General features: G+C 38.3%; 1 long non-coding RNA gene across 1 annotated transcript in view; it reads left to right on the forward strand.

Moving 5' to 3' along the window:
• Positions 1–23,216, forward strand: part of LOC110119340 — a 224,105-nt gene that overhangs the window by 52,227 nt on the left and 148,662 nt on the right. Inside the window, exon 3 of the long non-coding RNA XR_007224280.1 lies at positions 22,025–22,098. This is a non-coding gene — a long non-coding RNA (uncharacterized LOC110119340). The remainder of the gene's footprint in view (positions 1–22,024; positions 22,099–23,216) is intronic.

The following is a 23,216-nucleotide window of genomic DNA, read 5'->3' on the forward strand; positions in this document are numbered from 1 at the left end:
ATTGTGCCCTTGGATGTAAATTATGTTTTGGGTTACGAGGTCTAGAAACAAAAGAGCTATCTGTAGATTTCTGTTGCTGTTTCTTGTAGTCTTCAGCTAGAGCTACAACTTTTTGGTAATGTCCTTTGCTATAAATATATGAACGTGTTCCCTATCATAGCTCCTATTCTATTATATTGTAACACTATAAGAGTGAGGATCTGGATCAGCATACACTTATACTTATACCTATACTTATTTCAATATATTTTTCTATTACAAATTCATCTATTCGTTCTTTTATCAGTCAACCTCAACAGAATGGATATGCAGGTCTGTCTCTTCTTCTATCATTAAAACAACGTTCTCGGCCTAAAACATACTAAATACAACATCACGTGCATGAGGACACGCCGGTATCGGTAAGAGACATGACGAGAATGAGAATTCGGAGATCGTTCAGAACATTTTGAAGCTCGTTCTACAGCTTAATCCTTGTATGCGTGTAATCTTGCAAACATTGTACATCAAATAGGATCAAACGTATATCCAATCACGATAGATCGATCAAAATATCTACCCGTGTCTTTATAAGGTGGTTCTTGTTCTAAAGTTTGACCAGCTATCCATAAGACATAACAAGAATTCTAATTCCTATCGAATGGTATCTATACGATATCGAAACTGATGGAAGCTAACGAGAATCGTAAGCGTCGCACAACGCGTAATCCACGTTCAACGTCGACCAATCACCAGCACGATGTTGCAAAACTTGTAGAAATCGATTTGAATTGATTTGACAGGGACATAAACCATTAATTAACGATTGTCGGTTTGTTTAATTGGCATTAGTTTAATTGCCGTTACTATCCACAGCACCTCGAACGGAATCAATGGCGAAGTAATGAGAATACCGGAACCTCGAATAAATGCGAAAAAAAAAACGAAGGAGGGTATGGCCGAGGATTGGCAGAGAAGTAGAGAATGAATCGATCGGAAGAAAGGCTCGTCGATGCGAATGTTTTCTAAAGGATAATCGAGACGGGGAATAAGATAGCGAAACGAAGGAGGAGCGGCCAATGGAAAAAGAGAATTAATGAAGATTGAAGCCCAGTAGACGACCAATTCTGAATACGTTATTACATCTTTTCATAATGTACCCCGTCATTATTTCTGTATAAGAATATTTATTCAACGATCAATCGATAATACGCGCCATGGTCGTGTGTATGCTACAACCGTTGCATAGCTGGCTAACCAAGCTCATGACAATCGAAACGATTCAAATTGGACGAACATTGCAACGCCAATTACAGGAAAATAGAACCGTCTTCGACTATAATAGCATTAACGGAAAGAACTTTCTGATTATTGTCTACTTATTATTCTCTACGTTCCTGTCGAGTTCTTAGCGATATTCTTTGTACTACGATGCTCCGAATGTAATTCTTTGTTACGAATTGTATACCTTTGTTAATATCGTGAGCAAATGTGAAGTTTGTAGCGTGTATGTTGAAAGCGTATTAAGAGAAAAAGCAAAGGAATTAATATACATTCGTTGTTTCATTATTTTATGGTCTCAGATTTTGTCTTCTGTTAAGGTAATTTCTTTTGTTTCCTCCGATTGAATTCATTTCTTGGAAGACTGACTTTCATCATTTTCAGACGCTTCATTTTTATCCAATAGCATCTGTATTGCATATCGTAGGATTCTACTACGGAGAAATGAATTGGAAAGGTGAAGATGGAAAATCTTGACGCAAAGTTAGGTGTACTTAGGTGCACTTAAATTTCGATTACGTGGAGCTCTGAATAGACGAAGATTTTTGTTCCTATTTGCACTCGTTAGCATTACAAAGATAGTTTATTATCATTTCCGTTATTGATGAATAATTGTTAATAATTGTACGTCTACTGAATACTTCATGAGGTACATCCATGAAAGTTCCAGATTCCATTTTCTCAGAAATAAGACTTCGTCTTTAACAATAACTCGACGAATAACGTAGTCCACGGATTTCTACGCTAATCCATATTTTTATAAAATCTTGAAAAATTTCAATTTCAAAAATTTCAAAAATTTCAATTTCAAAATTTCAATATACAACGCGTAAGAGTATATGGAATACAACACATACAAAAATATACAAATTAGTCGTTAGAATTTTTAACGGCTGAAACACATCTCCGTTTAACTTCCATTTCTCCGTTACTACCTCAGTGAAGCTTCACCTGCACTCGTGAAAATATGATAGTTCATAAAGATTCATAATCGATTTACAGAACGCGATTATAATCGCGAAATACGTTCATAGAACGTTCTATCGATCAAGGTCTTAACGGGATTAAAAAAACGGAAAAAATCGACAAGCAATAGGTGGGTTAAACGCCCTTTAAAATTTAAGGCGTTCCACCCTTGGCGTTTCGCCCTCGTCCACGATCATCTAGCTAGCTCGTGGATAAAGAGAGCCGTCGAACGAAGTAAAGCGGAAGAAAGAGGGAACAGAGAAGAAAGGCGCGTCTTAACGTCCCGAAGGCGGCAGATGCGAGAGCGAGATAGGCCACGAATCATGGTTCGAGGGGCGGAGGAGCAAGGCGGTTACGTGAAGGGTCATAATTAAATTCAGATTTGGCGGGGCAGGTGGTGGGGAAAAAGAAAAGGGGAAGAGGGGTTGGTCGAGAAAAATCGGGGAAGAAAAAGTAACAGGGAGAGAAAAAGAAGATGGAGGGAGACACGGCGGAGACGCGTCGCTGTCGTCGTCCTCGTAATTGAATTAAAATTTGAATCGTTGAAGAGACGAGTGCCTTAAATGACGGAGAGAGGAGAACGACGAAGCCTTGGAAAGTCGGATAGAGCGAATGAAAAAAAGGCTGCAACCGCCATTCAAGGATATATCCCTTCGAAGAGTAATCTCGCGTCGATTTCTTCTTCTCTGGCGAAACTGTAAAAATGCAAAGTGAATTCTTTTCACAAAGAGAGCCGACGGAGCGTATTTCGCCTCGCTTCGAGACAGAATGAAATGGTTCCCCGTGTGTTATATTGTATTATATATTGTATTGTCTGTGTATATATATATATATTCGTATATATGTATATGTATACATTCTACGTACGTACAGGAGACATTTTAAACGGTCGCACCGTACGATCCAAATTGTGACGCGTATTCAGTGCTGAAATTGGTTCCAATTCATGTCGACGAGCAGCCTTTGCTCGAGCCGGTGGTGGCAACCTGGAATTTGTTTACATCGTGCGAACGGTGAAACGTGAAAGTCTCTCGGACAATTTGTAACCTTATATCGAACAGATTGATATTGAAAAATAGCTGCTGGATTGGTTAATTATTTTCCGACAATCGTAAAGGCAATGATTTTTTAGTAATTCTCCGACAACGACGGTGCGATTTCTAAGAAGCTTTTAGAGTTTTCGTATTTGAAAACTCGACGATTCTCAAGTACGAGTGTAGAACGTAATTGTTACGAGTTACAAAATTTATCGTACTTATTAAGGAATTAACGTATTTGTCGTTCCCTAGAAGTATATATTCCTTTCTTTTCTTTAAAAATCGTTAGAGTTTTGATTTCAAATGTTCGGTCACCGTCTCGAGGTTCTCTAACGAGTGAGATCTTGTACGATATTTTGTGACGATCAAAATAATTGAAAATCTACCGCTGCTAAGCCCACGAAACGAATCTTTCATAGAAATTATAGCACTGATTTAAAATCCTGGCGTCGTCATATCCGAGAATTTAGGTTCGTTTAAAACAATTCAACGAACATTTACATCCTCGGGCGAAACGAATTCTATTTCGTACGTCTCATCATATTTAACAAGCTTATTGTCTAGTCGATAACATTTAAAAGCAACTTCTGGCTAACGTACATCATCGTACATATAAGGTAACACGCAACGTGTGTTCCACGAGTACAATGTGTGTTGCGCAATGGAAAATCGAATCAACGTTGCACAGTGGCCGCGTTAGGTCATAAAACGTCACGTACTTACTCGCAACGCATGTATATGGAACAGCCGAGACTCGTGCTTTCCTTTCGCTGTGTACGAGAATGGTTGTACGTATCCGAGAAACGGGTGGCTGAACGGAGATCTTTCTGCCTCTCGTTTAAAGAGCGATGGCCGCTGGAGGACGGAAACTCTAGCCTTTCGAGTCGAACTTGGGACCGAGTTAAGAGTTTCTCCCTTTCTAATCTCTCTCTCTCTCTCTTTCTTTCTCTCTTTCACTTTCTCTTTGCTTTCCGCGTTTATTTCTTTCGTGGTTTCTATTTTCGTCTTGTATTCCCGGGTGAACGGCACGAACGAGCGACATTCCGCCACTTTGACACGTTTCGACCATCCTCCGAAATTATTTAGTTACGAGAGATTCGTGAACCGATCGAATTCACTGATTCCAATTGGTTATTTAAATCACGTCAATGATATCGAGCAGCATGGGAAATTATTGAAACATCGGTGTTTTATGTTGCTGTTTAGTCTTTAATCCCATCTTCCTTTCGTTATTGTTAAAATTGTCACAAAATGAAGAGAGTCCAAAAATCGATTCAAAGGCGTGTTTAATTCGTTGTAATCATAGCTGTGTTTAATTCGCTGCAACTTCGTTAAAGATTCGAATTTATTGAATTTGTTAATGAATCGCTTTGACGCGATATTATATTTAAAGCTTCAAGTTTTCTTTGAACGAAAAAACAACTTCAATCTTTGAACGTTTTATGAAAAACATTTGCACACCGTCGTATTTATCATCTGGTCATCGTGCTAATTAACTATACTAGTACAACCGAGTATATTAAACGCCGAGTATATTATTTAATGCTACCTTTATAGAACGACAAAAATTTGATGCCATGAAAAATGTAACGAGAAAAAATTGCTTAACTGAAAAGTACGAGTATTTTAAAATACCTTTTCTAGCCAGTGTATTGTATCTGAAAAAATAATAAAATAATCCAAGCGATTGCTATTCCACTCAAATCTTGGATATTTCATCGTCAAATTTCCCAATTACCCAGGCACAATGGCTGCTGGTAATATAAAGCAGAGTAGGCGGATAGAACTAAAAAGGAAAACGAGGTGCTTGCATGTAGCGCGTAAAATGCGACCTATTTAATTGATTGTCGCTGCAGGAGAACGTTAGAACGGTAATTATTTTTAATTATCCCTTTACCGGCCGAGCAATTACTCAGCTGTATCGTTGAAGTTTTCGCAAGTCGTCCCCGTTAATCATTTATACGATGCGCAATCATTCTTCCGGGGTAAGAGGGCGGATGTTAGTCAATCCTTGTGACCGAAGATTAATTTCAGGAAAGCCGTTCATTGCCAAATTGGCTTTTACGCATCAGGGGTGATTTAACCGATAAACATGGCCCGCTTTGATCACGCGTATCGAAGTAATCGGCATGCAATTCGCTGTATATTAGGCCTCTGTTTGAAATGAATCAAACTCTGTTATCATGGATCGTAACAACATTCCGCCATGCCGTTATTTGTTGTTAACGTGCACTCATAAAGGTTCGAACAACTGGTCTAATTAGCACTTCGAATCCAGGCAACTTCGAATTCCGCTCTTTGTAGATGATAATCCTCGTAGAGGCAATATGATACGTCGTCGTGCACAGTTTCAAGTTTTTCACTTGGATCGATGTCTTGGACATATTGGATATATTTTGTAATTAAATTTATCAAGTTTCGATGTTGTATCAATGCAACGTTTCATTTGCAGCTTCTTCCTTTCTTTTTTTTTTTTTTTAAGTCAATTTGTACCGTTTAAGTCAATACCGTGGTATTGAAAATAATTCGAAAACGTTTTTTAGTATTTTTTCATGATTATATTTTCTTCCTTATAATTCCTATAAATTTCTGCGTTCCTACGAAGTTTGAGAAAATTGATGTATTCATCGATCGTTCAACTATTTCCCTTCACTTTTTCGCATGTGTACAGTAGCTTTTTCTCAAAGTATCTGTCATTTTAATACACCTTTTTTACCCTGATAAAACGATATATATATTCCATGGTGAGAGATAGTATGTTATTTTGAATGAAGAATTTCATAACTTAGATAATTAATCATTTTCGCGTAGGCTTTAATGTATCAAATAATTACATCTTTCCTCCTTTCGAGTACCTAAATTATGATAGCTCTTGAAGCTATTTCTTCCTCGAATAAAATATTAGGTTGTCCGAAAAGTTCCTTTCGTTTCAAAAGCTGATAATAAATGAACAACAATTTCTGTTTTATATTATTTTATTGAGTTAGGTATGATCCATTTCGTTATATTTCTATTATTATGTTCGTGCATAATTCAATAAACTAATATAAAACAAATTATTATTTATTATTTCCTTATAAAACGAAAGAAATTTTTCGGACAACCTAATAATTTTGAATACGATTCTGTCTATTTTAAAACTGATAACTCGTTAAATTTCTTCTGCAACGTGCAGAATTTCTATCCACGGTAGTAATAAGCGAGAAATGTCTGTGAAAAGTATTTGCTCTCGTATGCATTGGTAAAGTCCCGACAAAAAGATCGTTTAGGAATATTCAGGAAGTCGCGTCTGGCAGACTACACGTATTTCTCAGATATTAGAAATGTATTTTCCGTGATACCATTTCATCACGAGATTTTAACGAGTCGCAGCTCCATTACTATCTGTGGAAGCGTCTGCATATCGACGGATATTCTGTTTCTACTCCCCCTTTTCGGAACATAGTAACACCTGCGACGTCATCAGAATAACGCGCGATTTCTGCACTCTGCGAGAAGCTTTCCGGATAATACATGTAAAATCAAAGTTTTATTCGTTCGCATTACTCAAAAAATTCGACTGTTCGATCATTAAAAAATGTCTTTAGTTTGTTGACGTTATACTCGATTTAATTATTTTATATCTTACTCCTATGTTATATTATCACGCTATATTATTTTATATGACGCTATATTTTATTTTATCTTATTTCATATTTTCCCAGAATCATATTCTTCAAACATAGATATTCAATTTTTTTTATTAAATTTTGTCACGTTGAAAAGGACGATCTAACATGTTTATCCTTTAAACACGTGTGCTAGGTAGGAAACAAACTACACGACGTTCATATCGTATTATATTGCTACCTTTAGCATAGAGCTCGATTTAAAAAAATGTCGACTCAACTTTTTCCAGAAAAATTGCTTATGCGAAGGGAATATCTTTTACATAGGTAGACACTATTTCTCTCTCCATTTCCTTACCTCTCAACCGAAACAGTACTTGGGTCTAAATGTTCGCGTCGAGTCTCAACCAAATTTTCACGGAACTATTTAATCTCATCTATAACTTCAAGATAATTTAACAACATCTTAACGCACGCTCTCGCGATATACACAGGTATAAATTATTTTTGGTCCAGCTGATTATTTTCGATTATTACTCATCTTTATGCTTTATAAGGATACAAAGTTACCCACGTATCTTGTAAAAGCCACGATTTCCATTTTGTTATTTATTTCCCATTGAGGATTAATCGTTCTCAACGATAAACCCAGCGTTAGGTGGTTAAATCGGTTGCTGCAGAAAAAAAACGCTAACGTCCGGTACCTCGAACACGGGATGAACTATTCGCCGCCTGCACAGGGGTCGAAGGTTGTTTAATTCGTCCCTGTCACGGCCTCTCTCGTTTGAGGTAGATTCTAATCCGCAATTTCAATGTCTCTTTCTCCGAGTCCCGAAAGAAGCGCGAGTGCAGGGCAGCCGGGGAACGAGAGAAGCACAGCAGGAAAGGCGTGCGCCAAGTACGAGAAGGGATGCGAGAGAAAGAGAAAGAGAAAGCGAGGTCGCACAAAAACCGAGGGATGCGAACCGTGAATCAACGGACGATTCACAGCGGGACTCATTCCGCTCTGCTTTTATTCCTGAGACTTGTGGATTGATGGTATCGCTCGCAGATGGAAATGCGTGTAATTTTTATAACACCCGCGCCTCGCGATCGTCTGCACCTCTGAAATTCTAAAGGGTTTCCGCCGCGAACGACGCGCCCCTATCCGACGTCAGTTATGCCTCGTCAATTTTCATACGTCGTTCAACGTGCTGACCTTTGGCCGCTTTTGTGTCGGCCAAATGACCATTTCACAATCCGTGCACCTGTGGCGGGTGCACGAGAAATAATAAGCATTGTTTTGAAAATTAAACGCGCGTCTTCTATAGCCGCTAGTTTTCGGGGAAATTCCGAGCGTGGAACGAAAAAATGGATGATTTGGGGAAGGGAAAGTATTGGATGTATCGGTGAAAATATATTTTACGCAACGGTATGACTGACGTAGGTTCGTAAGGAAGAGCTGCGTTGATCGAGTTTGTTGCTGGGACTGTTCTCACTTCAACATCTAATCGCCCATCAACACAGCTTTGATATTAACTAACGTTACTTCGAACAGAGGTTCCATACTAGCAAATAATCTCAGACACGTCTCTTGAAATATGGTTTCCATTCTCAATTTTCGGGACTGTTTTATTGAGATATGTATAATTTTATGTGCTAGACTGAGTTAGCTGTATAGTAGTAATACTTGTATGCGAATATCAGTGTGTGAAAGTATGTGTGTGCTAGGCGTCTCGAAAGCAAAGAAATGTAAGCTGTTCAATCGGTTAACAGTCGGATGTGGAAGAAAGTGCTGAGACGCGTGCAAGTGTGTATCGATGAATATCTTTGAAATCGTTTATCAAATAAATATATAATTATTCTAATATAAATGCTAAGAGTAAATTTAGTGTTCCTATACCATTATTTCGGCTATTAAGATCCAAAATTCTCAACATGTTTACACTCATTCAACGTGAATATCAGCACGTAAAAAGAAATACGCGTGGAATAGTTGTTAAATAGATGGTACATTTATACTGTACATGTGAGAGTGTATGTGAGCGTTGAAGGACTTCCAGGTCTCAGTTGAGACAAAAGCGATTAAAACAAACAAACGACTAGGATGACGAGTCCTTAGTGTAGATAGCGAGTGTAGAGCTGAATAATTTGTAAATAAATTTTAAACTATTTGTTTTTCCAAATCCTCTCTATGCCTTAAAAATAGTTTTTGCCAGAACTATGTCGTACATGAGTTTCATTAAAATCGGCGATTTATGGTCGATGATGTTAGATCTTTCGCAAGTTTTGTCCGAATTGGATTTCAGCTGTATTAATAGAGAAAGCTTATGTTTGTATTTAGAACGAATATAAAGAAGCATCTGGTTTTCATTTACTAAACTACGTTGCTTGTCATATTATGCGTTACAGTGACAGGGACGCAGAAAGTTTTTAAACACGTATGGTCGTCGGAATGTGGTCGTAACGCGAGTAACAATAAACCTGTCATGCGTCGTTTTGAAATTTTTGCCGCAGTGACAAAAAAAGATTGCAACGCAGTGCCGTGATTGCTGCGTCAAAAAATATTTCATTTCGTCGATCAATTTCGTTATTAAAAATTGCTGTTATTGTTACATCGATGTAACCTTTATCTTTATCGAGCAAGTACAAGTTACTACACCCACATTAAATATCTGTCTCCTCTCGAAGATTGCTACCTTATATCATAGAATCTTGCTTAAAATATCTCATCTGGTACATAATACGTATTTGTCGAAACGTGACACGAAAACAAGCCTAACTCGATTACTTAAAACCAAATAGCTCCAACAGAACAAACATACGTGCCTCATCGTCGATCGATCTTCCATCCTCTTTCCCCTCCTGCATACCTGTTGAAGATTTACTACAAATTACCAAACGATAACGCGCGTTCCCCACCCATGAAACACTTTTAATCGAGCAGCACGAATGCCAATTAAACCGAGCCACCCTCGTCCAGGTGGCAAACACCGGCCACCGGAAATACCAGCCACGCCTGTCCGCGTTCCCCGACCGACTCGCGTTAACCCTATACACGTAGCAGCGCCGAACCTATTCCTAGTAGGACTTACCGCGGAAAAATGATTTTCCGTTTCAATCGTGGCACGCGGCAGCGATCGGAACGAGTGGTGAGAAATAAACGCCAGGTAACGAAGTTCCGTATTGATCAGTGGGGGACGGGGTCACTGGCGAACCGGTTAAGCGATTCGTTGATCGTCCGTCTGCGATCTCTTGCAAAATCATTTATAAACACCGGAATCAGCCGATTTTATCGACCACCGGTAGGCGAGTGTCACTTGTGCCATTCCTGTTGGATCTTTCGCTCCCCCTATTCCGCCTTTCAACCCCGTTGCCTGCACCTCTACAACCCCTTTTCTCTCTCTCTTTCTCTCTCTGCCTCTCAGCCCGTCCCACGCTCGGTCAATACGACAAATCCGCCGGCAATAAAACACCGACTCGCGCGTTCTCGTTCCTCTTTTTTGGCATTTTTCTCCTCCCTCGCCCTCTTCCCTTTGTCTCTGTTCCTCTTTTTTAACCTCTCCCCCTCCCTCTGTCCAGCTACGACCAACAGCGCCCAACTGCCACCCAACCTACTCACCCCCATATCCCCTCCCACTCTTTCCACTCTTCGTCCCACTCTCTTTCGTTCCACTCGGTCTCTTTTTCTCCTCTTTCGAAACCTCGGCGTTTGCACGTATCCCAGAGCCACCCCGTATGGATCGAGGCCGGTGGCCCAACAGCGAATAATAAATTATCGTCGCCCGGCAGCGCGTGTGCATCCGAATTTTCCGCAGCCCTCCTCTTCGCCCCATTTTTTCCACCGTTTCTCCCCTTTTCTCCTCTACCTGTATATATTTATATATTTCTCTGTTTCTCTGATTGGCTTCGTAGAAAATACAGCGGCGGTTAATTCGAGCGAAATAAATAAAAAAGGAAAAAAAAGACATTTTGAAATGGTTGAGAAGGGAAGAGGGCCGTGTGTAGGGCAGTGTCGATTGAATCCAGGTCGACGCGAAACGTCCGCGTTTTTTCAGTGAAACGCACCCACGTATTCGTTACCATTTTTTTTGTAATTCGTTTTTTTCATTTTCTACATCTGTATCGCGTTGCAACGCGCTGCGATAAGAATTTCGATGCGGCTGTAGTAATACAGTGATATGTATAGTTATACGTAAGGTGGAATTTTCTTACAAGTAGGAAAGCCACGTGTTTTTCGACGTTTATCGCCTCCGAACCGGTACCGTCGATAAGAATTTCTTTTATTTTTATTCCCGTTGGTCGCGTGTGACAGCCAACGCGTTAACCACACTACTCGAAGAGATTGTTGCAACGTATTAACAAACGCGTGACGGATTGCGTGCCTGGATATAAATATTCTTACTGTTCGATCGTGGATGTTACTGGCTTCGACTATGACAATTTTGAAACTTACGAGTTGGTTATATTACAGTTAGTTTTATATCGTAGTTAGCATTTTTACAGCGTGACATTTTGTACAGCAGTCGTTACACATATTACGTTTTGATTACGCTATTTATTAAAATGTCTATATTTCCTAAGATAATGGAGCCGCAATACCGTATATTATGTTTGAACAAACGTATTACCAAGATATAAAGTACCTATATACAGGCGAATAAATAGCGTTGTTCCAAAGATAAATGACTCTTTGTTTTATTATTTTATCGTCTCTGTAACCTCGTTGTCTTACAATTAGCGTTACTCGTAATTGTTGTTTTCTTGTACGAGTATACAGAGTGGTCCACAATTCACTCAAGAATAACGATATCGCGTAGATTTGTTTTTGAATAAATTGAGTTTGAAAATTTTGCAAAGTATAGATGCAAATTTGCTTAATTCGCAGCCCGACTGGAGCAGATAATCGACAATGGGTGCTTGTTTTGCATGTAAAAGTAAATCGAAAATATAGAACGCAATCTTTTCGTAGCACGTTTCGTTTCGGAGAAGATGAAATTTGAAAATTGGTCCGGTACACGTGCACCGAGCTAATTCTTAACTAACATGGTCAAATTCTATTTCCTCGAAAACGGGAACGACGAAACTTTATTCTCCGTTTGCAACGTAATCTTCTGTCAATTATCTATTCCTGTCTAGTTTCGATTTAGCCAAAAAACCAAGCCTCGTTCTTAAGACATTAATAACTGCGTAATTAACGATTCCACGTAAAGGTACACTTTGCCTGTTCGAAACAAGAACGTTAATCGCGAAACACCTCGTTAAGCTTAATGAAGATTCTTCGAAAGCGCGAATTGGGTAGAGAAACGGCAGACACAAAAGTCTAGATGTCTTGGAAATTAGTTTATCGTCGTTGACAGAACAAGATGGAATTCTTGAATAGTCGTGCAGCTCGTTTATTCGGCTGCGAACAAGGCTACCTAACCTTCTCGACGGTTGTACACTCGCTACCGAAGGAATTCTGTTACGCGATTCTCGTGTTACACACTGTCTTTACAATGCACGTTACTCGCGTTGCTTTCCACGTCAACTATAATTACTACGAGGTTAAGTCGTCGTAAGTGTATAACGTTCCGAGAAAGAATACACCATTTGCGAATTTATCCTGTGATAAATGTTTCTCCAGGGTATTATGGTTTCCCTTTTGAAATAAATGTCACGATTCTTGTTACCGCTTATCGGTCGTGTGTTGCGCCTTCTCGTCTCGCTTAATCTCTTAATTTTACGATTCCGTATCATCGATCGCTCGTGTCACGTCGGGGACGCAAGAAATCACGAAACCGATAGATCGCCGGTGATCTCCTCGAGTCGCAGTTCGAACGTTTCGCGAATAAGGCGAAGAAATTCAACTTTGTATATGATAATAGAATTTATTATGCAAATCCAATAGACTGACGGTTCAAAATGTTACAACAGAATGATTCAAAGTGTTACAAGAAATGTTTTAACAGACTGGGGCGAACGTTTATTTTGGAGAGTTTTTATACTGAGGTTTTAGTCCTTCTGGAGGGGTTGTCTACTGCTATTTGTCTACTATTTGGTTATTGTTTCGATGGCTGTGATCGCCTAGCCTATCTTATTACTCTTTTTGAGCGGGTGATCTTCTTGAGCGTGTAGCATTTGCCAAGCACCGCCAATTGCGCTCAAACTTCTTACGGAGCTCGTACGTGGCAATTCGTATCGACCGATCCCTTTAACGAGCCGATCGTACGACGAAAATATACGAGCGAAAGTCAAAGCAGAACCTTCTTTCTGTACTTCGTGGGGATCTCGAGCCAAACACGCAATGTCCGCTCTGTCGTTTAATGACGTTACCTGCGTCATTAAAGCCGACCGACCGGGAGATCGGTGGGTGATCGGTGATGGCGCCTCCTTCGATACGAAACGGCCGCCAATTCGGATCCGGCGGGCACAGTGTGCGCCTAATTGGTCAGATTTGTAATCGACTACGGTGAGCGTCAGGTCGATTCCAGTTTGGCACTACGAGGCTTCTCGTGATAGGGGCGAAACACGACCGCGAACGTCTGACGAAGATGGAGGTAACGCGCGTTCGACCGGATAAAATAGGACGAATATAGAAACTGTGCGCTTTTTAGACGGTACAGGTAAAACGATGGGGACAGATGGAGAGGGTTGAAATACGAAGGTGGAAGGGAAATGCAAGGTGAGAAAGAAAGAGGGGCAAGTGCATGTAGAAGGCGTTCCAGAAATAGATGGCCAAATGTTGGCCACAGCAACTTGACAAACACGAACGTTAAAATATATCGTGAAACGTATTCGTGAAGTGGATTCGACCGGCAAGGGTTCGTTTAGTCGGGCAGTAATTAAAATTTTTATTGAAATAAATGGAATTTGTGTAAACGAACGTTCTATCGCGTATGGAGCAGCTCACGATGGTGTTTGAACGTTTGCCGCAAAAATATGTTACACGAAACGTTTCGAATTTCATTAGTACTGCAACGGAACTCGATTATCGTGATTACATCGGTAAAATTTTTAAACAAATCTGAAAATATACATAGAAGCTGTGAGATATTTAATGCAGAGATCACTGAAATATCTGAGCAATCAATTGTCCCTTGTATAATAATAAGTTGCATCTTTGATGTTTATCGTACTCGATTATTTAAAACAACTACTCATGCCGTTTACTAATTTTTTATTAGATATATTTGCAGCAAAAATCTCGTAACGTTTACATGAGTATGAAATTATAGCAACACAGTGGTGACAGTCAGTCGTGTCTTATTATAGTGGCAATGAAATCTCAAAATATTGTTCTATAACTGATATGAAATATTTTTACCTACTTTATGGTAGGTGTCCAAATACTTTCGCATATTTCTATTAGCTTGTTTCATTATTCCAGTACAATATTGTATAAAATACTCGAGATCGGTATCAAATTATAGCAACACAGTGGTGACAGTCGTGTCTTATTATGGTGGCAATGAAATTTCAAAATGTTTTTTTATAACTAACATGAAATATTTTTACCTACCTTATGGTAAGTGCTCAAATACTTTCGCATATTTCTATTAGCTTGTTTCATTATTCCAGTACAATATTGTATAAAATACTCGAGTTCGGTATCAAATTATAGCAACACAGCGGTCACAGTCGTGTCTTATTATGGTGGCAATGAAATTTAAAAATATTTTTCTATAACTGACATGAAATATTTTTACCTACCTTATGGTAGGTGCCCAAATACTTTCGCATATTTCTATTACCTTGTTTCATAATTCGAGTAAAATATTGTATAAAATACTGGAGTCTGATCACGTATTTCTGAAACACCCTGTATAAGGGAGTCTCGACGAGAAATAAACGGAGAGAACGAGAGAGAGAGAGGAAGAGAGGAAACATAGGAGGGTTGGAGAGCGAGAGGAGACATGGCCGTGTGGCACAGATGTGTTTGAAACATGCTACCACTACCAGGCCTACCCCAAATTTATACTCGCACCCTCCGACCCCGACCGCCCACACGGTCATCCCCTATTTCACACACACTGGCGCGCAATTCCTAAACCGCGCTAATTTAATTGCTCCTCGTCATCGATGGCCATTAAGCGAAATAGAATTGTCGACGATATCGTTGCCTGTACAAGACGCAATTTCTGTAAATCCAACTCCTTGATGGAAACTTCAACTGCTGGACGTCTAAGGGTTACATCGAACGATCTTGCCATGTGCGTTCGTTTGACAGAATGGATTTGAAACTTTGGATTGGAATAGATGGAAGCAGATAGTTATGGGCGTGAAACACTCATGGAATGTACATAGGTGTTCGTAATGGGAAGCTCCAGGTACTATGAAGACGTCTTACAGACATCTTAAAGACATTTGGTGTTCTGTACGTTGTGTACACTCTGGAAGGATATCCATGAAATCTGAATTACTTAGGCTAATTTGACAAAGAAGCTACCTTCATACAGATCGAATTAGTTTTTAGCTATTAATAGCTTACGATAAATATAAATGTTTAAAATAAAAAAATATTTAATTTTGTCGTGAAGAAGATGTAAGAACTTTTTCTAATTTTCGTTTAATTGTCACACGTTTTAAAAAAACGATGCACTATCTTAATTGTACTAATAATAATATAAATTCCCGTACAAATAAACGAATATATAATCTGCAACAAACGGTGCGTAATAAAAGACGTAGCCGTTTTGATCGATCGAATAAATTCGAACTGAAATTTGCGTTCGATTTCGATGGGTGTCGCGTTTAATGTGAAAATAGAGATAAGTGGAAGCGTTAGAGCGTTACAGGGATGAAACGATACCGTTTCCGGTTTTGCCAGTCGGTCGGTTACCGCGGCGGTGTCATAAATTGGTGTCAGTCGATTGCACGGTTGCGAGGCCATCAGCGTCCAATAAATTTATGCGACAATTGATGCTGCCTGGACGTCTACGGTGAAGAGCCTTCACTTGAAATCTAATTGGTCGCGCGCGGCCGAACGCACATCGAATATGCCGTTAATTGAAACAGAGTAGCGAAAACGTCGTAACGTTCGTGCAAGACAGACTGAAATTCATCGTCTTGCCGTCTACTTCCCTCGTGTTCCTTTTTTGATCAAATTACTACGAAATATTAATATTTATAAAAATGTCGCGTGTCCTGTTGTAAATGTATTATTTTGAATTCTTTGATGATGGATTTCATATTTCGTACGAACTATACGTTTGTCAGCTGTCACAGTGGGACAAAACGAACAGTGACAAAAAAAAAAAAAAAAAAAATGTTTAACTCTGCTTCCGTTTTAAATATTTTTGAAGTATTATATTACACGCATATCAAACAATTTCTCAAAATTACAGATTCGAATTTATAAAACTTTAACAATTCTAGCAAATGTAATTTAATGATATACTGAAATCTGTTTCACGTTCAATAGTATCGCGATAAATAAAATTACGTATGCCATAGTAATAAGATTCGTTTAATCCGGAATTTTTAAAACGATATATTCGTTAAACAAAACATCTGTTACGTATATTATTTCGTAATGTAACGTTTGATCAATGAAATACGCGACGCGAGAATAGTTTCATGAATAAATTGACGTAAATCGAAAGTATGCCGTAATTTACGTATTTTCGCGATTGTTTTTGGGTTTAGCAAAAGCAATATTGCCTCGATATAAGCCATGTTTCTTTCTTTACGGAAGCGTAATGACGAATCGCTACCTTTACTGCGAACTGGCTGAAACGCCATAAATGGGCAGCGAGATGAAAGAGGAATTCCTCGTTCCTGGAAAAAGTTGCCTCTTCGAGCAGGAAGGATTTCTCGAGCGATTCGTTCGCTTATCGATTCAGTACCTAGCAGGATACTTGATCGAAAAGAGATCAATGCGCTTTCTAAAGGCAATTAGGATGTCGAACAGAACGTTCTAACAACAAAGTACACAGATTCTTTTCCTCTTACTTCTCATTCGATATACAAACTCCGTATTTTCTGCAGGAATAATTCGCGGATTCCCGTGCGATTAAAATTGTTTTCCAGTCTTTTGTCAAATTTTATGCGTAGGTGATCGGACAGAAGATAGTTTGGAACTTAAATCAGAAGGAATATGATAATATTACGAAACAAAATTGTAATAAATAATTTACTAATGTTACATAATATATATTACTAATATATTACTAACATGTTAAACGGTGTTGGTACAAAGGATAATTTAGTTTCTACTAGAAACGATATATCGACTCGAAAAGCTATACGTACGCGAGTAACAAGCTTGCAAACGATATGATCTCTGCTCCATAGGATATTCAGTTTACAAAATGTAGACATCGAAAGATTAAAATAATTTTTCGAGCGAGAAATTCTCTTATCCGATGAAACTTCATCGTCGAGAGATTAACTCGAACGCGCGTTTAGCAAGCCGGAAATCGTGTACTACTCTTATGGATCACGATCATTGGAAGCGGTTTAAAAATCTCGCTTCAACGCACCTATACCAAAAAGAAACACCAAGAAGTTACTTACCAATTTGTCGGATTCGAGTCGGATGAAAGAACCGGGCCACCGTTTGAAACGAACCAGAAAAGAAGAATAAAATATCATCTGGCTGGTTAGATAAAAAAAGAAAACGTGGAGGGACGAACCAAGAGAGCAAAAGGGGGTGGCATCCGCGCGAATAATTCGAAGACGGACGCTTGGTAATTATTCAAAGCAGATATCTGAAGGGTCCAATTAGCGTCGGATGCTTTTCGAGGCTTTCTTCGAGGGCACCTGCAAGTTCTGTAAATTGGCTGCATTAAAAACAACGCGGCGATAGAACGCGAACGTGGAAATCCGCGCCGCGAAGTCTCGAGTCTGCAGGTTCGTTTCATCGATCGCAATTATTCTTCGATAACCGAACGCCGTTCAATGAGAACCGTTGTCGACGATTATTATTTGATAATTAGGAGGTTCGTCGATGCATTGTTTTCCAGCAGTTTCGTATTCTCACAGTTTTGATAGATGCAACTGGATTTTATATATTTAGTCTGACGAGGTAGGTAACAGCCGTAAAACCTCGATCCTCTGGAGACTCGCTGTCAAGCTGCGCCAATGTGACCATATATCGCGCGAAGATAAGACATAATCGACAATCACCTGCCTCTCGATGGTCAGTTAATACAAACTTCATCGATCTCCCGATATATACCCGACATCGGTTTAATTCTACAAAAGCAAAACGTACAAAACTAATATATAACGATACCGATCCGTCGCCGTTGCCAACGATATCTCGTGTAGCGTTCCGCGTGAACGTATTTTACGTCATTGTCGATTCGCTGTAAACTCATATTTATTGGCACAGTTACGTGTATGTTTTAAACTTTCACGTTGTATCGCAAACCGAGCGATATCGCGCGTTGCAAAATTGAATATCGATCCACTGGTTCGATAAACATTAGAATCGAGACATAGTTCATGGGAATAGAAGATAAATAGCGGTAGTTGTCGCGATAATAGTAATTAAGCAAGCTGTAATGGCAAGGAGTTAACGGGTAGGATCGTCACGCGAATATCCTGTTTCGAGTTACGCGGTCGTCGATGCTTTTGTAGAACGTTTGCATCGTGTAACTTACACGAACGGATTATTAATGGCAACAATTACGGTCAGCCACGGTACGTTTGGTATAGGAATTTCGTTCTGTATACGTCTTCTGACAGGAAGTTTCCTCAAGTTCGTATCTATCTAAATAGAATCCATTATCAACCATTATCGCGCACTATCATTAAGTTGGTTCATGAAACGGAGATACAGAAAATGAACTGGCAGCAATTCCGTTAGGCAACGCTAACGAAAAATTAAAAACGTTATGTCCTACACAGCTTGTTTCTTAACATTTAATTAAGATGTTCGCCGTAACTGCGCTTTCAGCATTTGTACGTTTCCATCTTCTTCTTGTTTTAATAAATAAACAGATATTTCACGATTTATTACTTTACTATATTTATTGCTTTGCAACTTTAATTAACGACATCGTTAATGATTCTTTCGTATTTTCTTCCGATTTAAGATACTTTTTACCGATAGGCAAACACACGATCGAGTAGAAGATGACTCGAGGTTTTTTGGGATCAGCGTGGTTGTTGCTTGTGAACGCAATAAATAAAATTTAGACGTTAAATAGATCGACGTACTTGCACGTAGTATCTCCGACGTGCGATCGAACTAAGCAACGTAAACTTATCGGTGAATGTGAAATTCTTGAGAGTGTACATAGATTACATCATTTTATGGAAAGAAAATAATATGGAAACTGGATTACGCATTAAATGATCAGGCAGAATAATAAATTATGTTTAGAATAAGCGAAAGTTAAAATAGAAAGTTGATCGTTTAATGAATCTTGTTGTATTTCTTTTACATTTCATATTCATTCGATTTAATTTCCGTTAGAACAATTCATCTACCGTTTATCGTTGGTTTCTTGTTAGTTTTTCCCTCTTTCCTATTTCATCAGTTTGCTTCGTTTCAATTTATTCTGTTCTCCATTCCATTTCTATTGTTTTTACTTCGGATTGTAACCTCGTATCTGCCGCGGCCACGCTGCTTTACGTGTATTTCATCGCTTCGACAAACAGGTCGCTAAATAAATAAACAAATACTGATATCCGGTAATTTCTTGAATATTACATTACAAAATTCTGTATTATGGAAATCACGGCAACTTGTTAACATTATTTATCGCATTATTCATCAGGCCGCGTTATTAATCTTTTATACGGGATATCGGCTTATCGTCAGCGAACTTCAACAAATTCGATCGATCCGTCTACAATATTCTAGAAATATCGAAATTACTCGAAACATTCGTCGCGATTAATGACACAACATTTCATAAATTCATCAAATAAACCTTTAAGCATGTGCTCGGTTTTTTGAAAAACAAAAGGAAAGAACAGAAATCCGTGCGTTTGTTGATTCAATATTTTCATTGCGTTACTTCAAACTATAAAAGACACGTTGTCGTGTCTACGAAGCTGATATTTCAATTTTAAGTACCGTTTTACATTTTCATCGATATGTAACGCAAAAAGTAGCCACGAACACCGTGACAGATGATAAAGCAAATATTTTTAATGATAATGCGTGGACTATATTTCAGTGGTTTTAAGAAATTCAAGACAGACAAACGTTAAGAATAAATTGGCGAATCAAAATAATCGGAATCATCGATATCAACAGAGCGTACGGTAATGCGCAAAGAAAATGTAACTCGCACGTCTGAAATATTTCTTTTTATAAATTTTACCAGATACTCGTTAGATACGTAACATCGAGTTTCGATATATCGAATAATCAATAATATCATAATTATGTGTATTAAAACCCATTTACAAATTAACTATATAGTCGTAAATAATATTTTCCCAGCGATTGTTATTCAAATAATTGTTGAGAAAAAAAGTAGGTACGTTCCATTCGCAGAAGCAGACAAAGTACAAAATTGAAAGCACAGAATCCCTCTTTGCCGTTACTAAATAAGAAACAACAAGTAATTTCAGACAACTGTCTTTCAAATTCTCTCGGAAGAATAAAAGTTTCTTCGCAAGTAAAAGGGACGTGGAAATAAAAGTACGAAAGATATAAAACGAGAAAATCACAAAAACTCTTTCTTTTATTTACATTTCTCGGCGCGTTATACTTTTCTATGTCGAACAAAATTTCCTACCTCGGCATCGAGAATGCTCAGGGCACGTAACCACGTAAGTGCCTTAATTGCCGCGTAACTTGATTACGTAAATTAATTAATGGCAGGATATCGGGCGGACCGCGGCAGTCTTTCGGCTGTCTCTCGTAAAACGTAACGAATTTCGCGAATGCTTGGCAAAACCTGGTCAAATTTTCGCCTGGCTTCGTACGCCTCTTCTTCGAAATTAAACGACAAAACTCGTTCTCTGGAGAAAGCTCGTTGAACAGCTTCGCGAACAAGGTAAGGGAGAAAGGGTGATGGAATCGTGAAAGAATAAAGGCAATTAACGAAACGAGTCTTGGTCTCTTCGTCGACGAAAATATCTTTCCAATCTCTTTTCATATCTTCTTCGTGTCTTTTCTTGAACGATATTCGTCTGGTTCCGCGCGTCGCAACAATGATTTTGGCGAACGTAGGCTTCTTGTTATACGAGCGAGGGATGACGTTGAAAGATACAAAGAGATACAACGAGTTTATCGTGGGCATACATAATTTACATTATTGGACTTTCCATTCAATTTGAAGATCATGGAAGAGGAACGTGATAATTCTGTTTATTTCCTATCTTAATACTTTTTATATTTAATAACTTTTTCCTATTTTAATGCGACGTAATTGGGAAGGAAAATAACACGTTGGTTTGAAAGATGCGACTCTTTTAAAAAAAGTAGCTGAGAAGTTTAAACGAAATTTTGTGGAAGTCAAAGATAATCGTTATTGAAACAAACAATATCCTAATATTACAACGAGTAGTAGTATAGTTACAATTTTTGAGAAATACACGTTTAGTTTCAAAATCAAATAATGAAATAATTGTTCGGCGATTGATGACGCATTGAACTTTTAAACTGCTTCTCTATAGAAAAAAGTAAGAAATGCTTATTATGTTCTTCTTCCGTCTCTCGTATTCTTGCATCTTGCCTAAATTAGTAGCAATGCAAAAAAGAAAAAAAAAAAAGAAAAGAAATGGAAAGTTTCGAGGAGTTACAAATTACCATACTAATTAATTGAGAGTATTTTAATATATAAATATTTATTATATAAATATTTCATATCTTCAATAATTTAGTAGGTTTTGTGTAAACTTATTATTTTTCAAATTATTATTTATGGTAGGTTTCATATTGAGTAGTTTTCTGCAAGAAGATTATTTTTTACATTGCAGAATCACGTGTTCCACCGTGGCCGTAACATTGCGTAATTACCCCGAGGAAATAGAAATGAGCAATTTTTAAAATTGAATTTATTTTCATACACGAGAATGCTATATTCTATAAAATATTATCCTACGTCCATAATTGCGTAGGTAGTTAATTAGACTTCGTGGCCTTACAGTTGGTATTTCTATTGTTATCAAGGAATTACGTTTCTTTGATAAAACATATCGTCACTAATGGACATCGTCGTTTCGTACGATACAAACTTCAACAAATTTGAACAAATTACAAGAAGATTATTTTTTACATTGCAGGATGACGTGTTTCATCGTTGCTGTAACATTGCGTAATTCAGAAGCTGAAGGTCTTATTTCTCGAGGAAACAGAAGTGAGTAATTTTTGAATTTGAATTTATTTTCATGCACGAGAATGCTATATTCTATAAAATATTATCCTACGTCTATAATTACGTAGGCAGCGTAGGTGTAACGTAGGTAGTTACGTGGGTGTTATCGAGGAATTATGTTTCTTTCATGAAACATATTGTCACTAATAGACATCGTCTTGTCCAACACAAACTTTAATAAATTTGATAAACACCTTACCATATAAATAGGTCAATACTCGTTTCAATATCGTCAATAGATGCTATTTTACGATTCTAACGCTACCTACCACTTTTAATACCATTTTGCAATTAATTCAGACTTTGAAATCGTATCATTTCGAAATATCTACTCTCTTCGTTCCCAATACTACCTTACAGTCTAATAAATCAGGATTAAAGATCCTCTCATCCATTCAAGGTCGCTCAGACACTCTCCAATGTATTTTAAAATACATTATGTAATCGAAGAAAACAATAATTTACAGTTACTCGCAAAAGAATATCAATAACCTCGAGAAGCGAAAAAAAGATGGTCCCGTCAACCAACTTCGCAGGCGAAATAACGAACCACTCGCTCGATCGAGTTTCTCCAATTTTTCTTTTTCAATTAATGAACTCTGCTCGCGAACGACGCATTTCGTGCAAAGGGTAGCTTCGAGTGAAACATGAAAGTCGTAATCAAAGATGGATTTCCGACGTTTCCCTGTGACACATAGTTACGAGGTTTGCTGCTCCTGATTATCCAGCGCCCTGTGCACCGTATCTTTTCCGTAGAGCGATATTTGCCGAAAGAAGCCTCGGACCGACCGTGATATGAATTTTCGGAGCCATTGGTGCTTCGCGTAATTTTCCCATTTCATCTCGCTCTACGCCGAATCTATTAGGTTGTCCGGAAAGTGTCTTTCTTTCGCAAGCGTGTTTTTTACAACAATGCACCTTCGCACAAACGTGAAACCAAGTCTGTGAAATGTCGCGGCGTTTATCTCAACAGAACAAAATGAATCGTAGGTAATTGGACAAAATAATATAAAACAAAAAACGTGCGCCTATTATTTCCTGATAAAACGAAAGAAACTTTTCGGACAACCTAATACGAAACAAAAAATTAATTTGAGGTT

The sequence above is a fragment of the Bombus terrestris genome, chromosome 6 (genome assembly GCF_910591885.1).
Source record: "Bombus terrestris chromosome 6, iyBomTerr1.2, whole genome shotgun sequence".
NCBI lineage: Eukaryota > Metazoa > Arthropoda > Insecta > Hymenoptera > Apidae > Bombus > Bombus terrestris.